At 41.8% G+C, this 6,224-nt stretch overlaps 1 protein-coding gene across 35 annotated transcripts in view; it reads right to left on the minus strand.

Annotated features, from left to right (window-relative positions):
• kcnma1a (potassium large conductance calcium-activated channel, subfamily M, alpha member 1a) overlaps positions 1-6,224 on the minus strand; it is an 847,042-nt gene that overhangs the window by 444,055 nt on the left and 396,763 nt on the right. The window lies entirely within an intron of this gene.

The raw sequence follows: 6,224 nt of genomic DNA on the forward strand, positions 1-6,224 counted from the left end.
GATACAAATAGAGTTGGAGAGATAGAGATACAGATAGACAGCGAGATAGAGAGATAGAAGGAGATAGAGATAGAGAGAGAGAGAGATAGAAATACAGATAGAGATAGAGATAGAGATAGAGAGAGATTGAGAGCGAGAGAGAGACATAGAGAGAGATAGAGACAGAGAAAGATCGAGAGAGATAGATAGAGATAGAGATCGAGAGATATAGAGATAGAGGTAGAGTGAGAGAGAGATAGAGAGAGAAATAGAGAGACAGAAGAGCGAAAGATAAAGATAGAGAGATAGAGATGGAGAGAGAGAGATAGAGAGCATGTGACAGAGAAGGGGACAGACAGCCATACCTACAAGTTTATATGTGATGACAGCAGTGGAAAAGTTGCAAAGTAGTAGAAAAATGAGTGATTAAGGAGTTAAAAATCACACAACACCAGGTTATAGTCCAACAGGTTTAATTGGAAGCACTAGCTTTCGGTGCTTCCATTAAACCTGTTGGACTATAACCTGGTGCGTGATTTTTAACTTTGTACACCCCAGTCCAACAGCAGTATCTCCAAATCATGATTGAGAAGAATTTTGTAAAGTAAAGTACCTAAAAGGAGAATAATGAAATGAGGCACAAGGTACCTTGTAAAATAGAATGAAATCAGCTTGACGTACGATTGAAGTAATGTCCAGTATGATTGAACTAATGTTCAGTATGATTGAACTGATGTTCAGTACCATTGAACTAATGCTTCGATTCAGAGTTAGCTCTGGAAGGTGAGTGAATCTGTTTGAGGCAGAGAGTAATCCATGGGAACACTACGATGTGTCATTCCACTAAAAATGAGAGCCAAGGAAGCACACTATATTGACCATGAGCTAGCAGAAGTAAATGGTGGTCTCGATGAGTCATGTTGCACAGGGGAACCCAATGTCTCATTGAAGGATAAGTGGTGTCAACAACAATTATAAGCAGGAGGGAGGCTGTGAAGCAAGCTGAGAGAGTAAGTGTACTTTAGCCCAGAACAAACTCTTGGAAACTGATTAAGTGAATAAGCTCCTGACTGAGCTGAGGAGGACTCACCAGTCTGAAATGTTGACATTACTTCTCGCTCCACAGATGCCACCAGACCTAGTTACTTGCAACATTGTGTTTTTATCATAAATTAAATGCTTCTCAGCCTTAAATGTTAACATGGCAACTGAGAGATTACTTTCTGTATTATTAAGAAAAGCAGTCACTTTGACAAAATGGGGGTAACTATTACTTACCAAAGCACTAGACATAGTGCTATTAGCAAGTCACAGTCTTGCCATTTGAAATAGCTCTGTATCCTGATTTCAATCATAACTTAAGGAACCTGTTGACTACAATGAAGGAATAAACTAAAAATGCCGTAAGTTACTTGAATACCATGTGGGCGGCACGGTGGCACAGTGGTTAGCACTGCTGCCTCACAGAGCCACAGACCTGGGTTCAATTCCCGCCTCACGCGACTGATTGTGTGGAGTTTGCACATTCTCCCCGTGTCTGCGTGGGTTTCCTCGGGGTGCTCCGGTTTCCTCCCACAGTCCAAAAATGTGCAGGTTAGGTGAATTGGCCATGCTAAATTGCCTGTAGTGTTAGGTGCAGGGGTAAATGTAGGGGAATGGGTCTGGGTGGGTGCGCTTCGGCGGGTCGGTGTGGACTTGTTGGGCCGAAAGGCCTGTTTCCACACTGTAAGTAATCTAATCTAATCTAATCAACATTGTGAAGGAGAAATAATTATCCAAGGTTTCATTCCTGATTACCCACAGTTGATATAATGTTTAGCAGAGGAACGCAATCCTGTATTGATGTACCTCCTACCTCCTGGCTTGTGATCTTTACCATTATACACTCACTGCAGGCCTCTATCTTACATTCATAAAAACACAGTACAAGCTAGACTGTTCTCCTGCGAGCTCATATCATAGCGGTAGATTAGAGCAGAAACATCAAATCCCCACTGTGTTGAAGAGCTGCACAGAAGCATAGACACTAAAAAAAAAGAGGAATACAGGATTCTTTCAGAACTGCGAGCAGCTACAGGAAGCCATGGAAAAGGGAATAAAGAAAACACGCACGCTACACCTGAAAGCATGTGGTGAAGACACAAAGGTTATAAATTTTCCTCTTCCAGTGCCGGTCAAAGTGAAACATGACATGAAGCAGAACTGGTGGGTTTTTTTCTATCGACAGTGGCAAAATCTCAAAATTATGACAGGTTTAATTAGCAAACCACAGCAGCTACAAATACCTACATTTTATCATTATTGGGAGACACTGTTATAAAGTATGTTCTATCCTAAATCTTTCAGCACATCAAAAAAAAGACAACAGAAATGCAAATGCCTTGAAGGTGTTGTGCTAAAGCCCAAGTGAATACAACTGATGAATAATACACGTTCAATATTAGGATCCAAGGTAAGGAAGAATCTATTGATCTGTAAGTGACTGCATTTTGATTTTGATTTATTATTGTCACTTGCATGGAAGTCAGTGAAAAGTGTTGTCTTACATGCTGTACAGGTAGATTGTACTGTACAAGTGCATCACAGCAACAGAACAGAGTGCAAGATACAATGTTACAGCTGCTGAGAAGGAGCGAGAGATCAACACTAACATTAAAGAGGTCAATTCAAAGATCTGATAACAGTGGGAAGAAACGGATCTTGAATTTGTTTGTACGTGCATACAATCTCCTGTATCTTCTATCCGACAGAAGAGGCTGGAAGAGAGCATAAGCGGGCTGGGAGGGGTTTTTGATTATGTTGGTTGCTTTCCTGAGACAGTGGGAAGTATTGATGGAGTCAATGGATGAGAGGCTGATTTGTGCGATGCACTGAGCTGTGTTCACTGAAGTTTCTTTCAGTTTTGGGAAGAGCAATTGCAGTACCATGCTGCGATGCATCAAATAGGATGCTTTCTCTAGTGCATCTATAAAAATGTGTCGGAATCTTCACAAACAATTTTCTTAGCCTCCTGAGGGAGTCGAGGCGTTGTTGTGTTTTCTCAACCGTACTGTCAACGTGGGTGGACGAGGACAGATGATTGGTGATCGTCACTCTCAGAAACTTGACGCTCTCAACTGTCTCCACCTCAACACCATTGTTACAGACAGGGGCTTGCCTTTCACTCCAATTCCTGAAGTCAATGACCAACTCCTTAATTTTGCTAATGTTGATGGAGAGATTGTTGTCTTTACACCATGCCAGTAAGCAATCTATTTCTTTCCTGTACTCTGCCTTCTTGTTATTTGAGATCTGACCTACATTGGTGGTGCCACCAGCAAACTTGTAAATGAAGTTAGTGCAGAATTTGGCCGCATAGTCATTTGTGTATAAGGATTTTGTAGGGATCTGATTACACAGCCTTACAGGGCACCAGTGTTGAAGATTACCATGAAGGAGGTATTGTCACCTATTCTTACTGACTGCGGTCTTTTGGTCAGGAAGTTGAAAATCCAGTTACATAGTGGGGAACAGAGACCTCAGTCCCAGAGTTTGGAGATGAGTTTATTTGGAATTATGGTGTTGAAAACAGAACTGTAGTCAATAGATAGGGGTCTGATGTAAGTATCCTGGTTGTCCAGATGTTCCAGGGATGAGTGTAGGGCTGGTAGTCAAATTGCAGGGGATCAAGGTAGTCTGGGAGGCCAGAGTTGATGTCAGCCATGACCAATCTCTTGAAGCACTTCATAATTACTGATGTCAGCGCCACTGGGTGATAGTCATTGAGGCACGTTGCATGATTTTTCTTTGGCACTGCTGGTATTTTTGAAGCAGGTGGGGACTTCAGATCGTAGTAAAGAGAGTTTGAAGATGTCTGTGAATACGTCCACCAGCTGGCCTGTGCAGGATCTGTGTATGGCTGGGGTCTCCAACCAAGCCAGTTGCTTTCAATGGGTTCATCCCTAAAAAGGCCGATCTGACATCTGCAATGGTGACCGACGGTGCATCAGAGGCTGATGGGTCAGGTGTCATCATTTCACTGCATTTGCACAGCTCACAGAATCTCACAAATAATATAAGCTGATAGAATTGTATTAGGCATAAAAGATTCCACAGTGACAGTGCATCTACTGAGAGAGAAAAAATCTGCTTTTAAGTAAGTGTTCAACATATACAATAGTAATGAACATTGTAAGGCAGCAGCTAGAGCACCTGCAGCGCAGAACAGTCCAAGCCTTGCAATATGGTGACAGATACTGCAAGTCAAAAGGGTTGAAATATCAGGAAAAGGAGCAGGATGCAAATATTGTGGAGGGAAACGCCCAACAGAAAACAAGGCATGTTCAGTGTGCTCTCACAGCAAGAAGGCAAATAATTTTACACACTCATTGGCTAGGAGGAAGCACAATAAACAAATACAGATGGCCCCTGGAGAGATACCAGCTGAAGTTTCTGTAGAATCACTTGACATCATCAAGAGACTGGGCCAATAAATGATAAATGGTTTGTGTCTGTTTCAACGGTGACTGCAAAAGGCAAACAATAAGACAACAAAATGTCAGATGGACAACAGTGCATCATGGAGCTTTCTGATCCTCATAGACCTGTACAAAGCAGCTCAACGTGATGGTCCATAAATGAAGCCCTTGTGAGCAAAATAGATGCGCTATCCTTGAGTCAAGAGGTCAAATTACACAGATAGCCCAATGCAAATATAAAGAGAATGAACTGGAGATGCAGATCACAAGTGGCAAGCAACATTTACTCATTTCAGCTGTAGCAAGTCAAAGAGATTTGTAATGTGGTGCAGTGCACTAAACCACGATCCATGGAACTGACCCTGCAGAGTAAAATAATTGTGTTTATTATGTCTTCCTGAAGAATATCATTTCAAAATGGATGAGTGTGAGAAATTAATCAGCACGTGGCCAGAAAGTTCCAGGTGTCAAGGCCAACCTGGAAGAAGCAGCAACAATTAAAGGAATTTTGCCACATCCTGCAAAGTCAAAAGTCAGAACCGATCCTTGACATGAACGATAGCTATTGGTATGAAGCTAGACGAAAGTAGCAGCTTTCCAATTCAATTTTTGTATTTCCATGGCCATAGAAGAGTATCAGTGCAGACAAGATGAGATAGGTAATGATCTTCCCACAGTGGAATCAATAGTGGATGACCTGCTTCTTTAGGTTTGCAGAGACACACCATTGCTGACCATATTCAAAATCTAATGTGATTGCTAAATATAATTCACCAAATAAACGTGAAGCTGAACAAGAAAAAGTTGCAACTAAAGATGCCTGAAGTTAAACTCATATGTTATGTACTGACAGCAAAACATGATTTGTTGGATTCATTCACTATTTTGCTAAATTCTTGTCCAATTTGTCATCAGAGCGTGAACCAGTACAGCAACTCTCTGCCAAAAACATGCAGTAGTATTGAGGTGCAGAGCAAGAAGCAGCGTTCACAAGTGTCTAGCAACTAGTGACAGCAATGCCAGTGCTGAAATACTAAGATGAAAATGATCAAGTCACCCAGCAGCATAGCACACAAGACGGGATTTGAAGCAATCTTAATGCAGAAAGGAAAACTGGCTGCATTTCCATCCAAGACATTAATGTAAATGAAACAAAACTACAGTCAGATCAATAAAAATTCCTGGCTATTGTCTTTCATGCCAAATATCGATATCAGTATTTACCTAGAAAAGACAACACGACAGTGCAGTTGACCAGAAGTCACATCAAAGTATTTTTCTCAAGCCACAACTCTCTCCTCTAAATGTTTTTCTGATTACAGAGCTATCACCTAGATGTGATGTTACATGTCAAGGAAAAATATGCAGATCGCTCACATACTGTTAGAGCAGTACTCCCTATGAAGAAGAAGTTAGAACATCCAGTTGTAAAGTTCTAGAAGTCATAAATGCAGCAGGAACATTGAATCTACCATACTGCTGTGGTTCTGTTCGCCGAGCTGGAAGTTTTTGTTGCAAACGTTTCGTCCCCTGTCTAGGTGACATCCTCAGTGCTTGGGAGCCTCCTGTGAAGCACTTCTGTGGTGTTTCCTCCGGCATTTACAGTGGCCTGTCCTTGCCGCTTCTGGTTGTCAGTTTCAGCTGTCCGCTGTAGTGGCCGGTATATTGGGTCCAGGTCTATGTGTTTGTTGATGGAGTTTGTGGATGAGTGCCAAGCTTCTAGGAATTCCCTGGATGTTCTTTGTTTCGCTTGCCCTATAATGGTAGTGTTGTCCCAGCCAAATTCAT

Source organism: Chiloscyllium plagiosum, chromosome 38, assembly GCF_004010195.1.
Source record: "Chiloscyllium plagiosum isolate BGI_BamShark_2017 chromosome 38, ASM401019v2, whole genome shotgun sequence".
NCBI lineage: Eukaryota > Metazoa > Chordata > Chondrichthyes > Orectolobiformes > Hemiscylliidae > Chiloscyllium > Chiloscyllium plagiosum.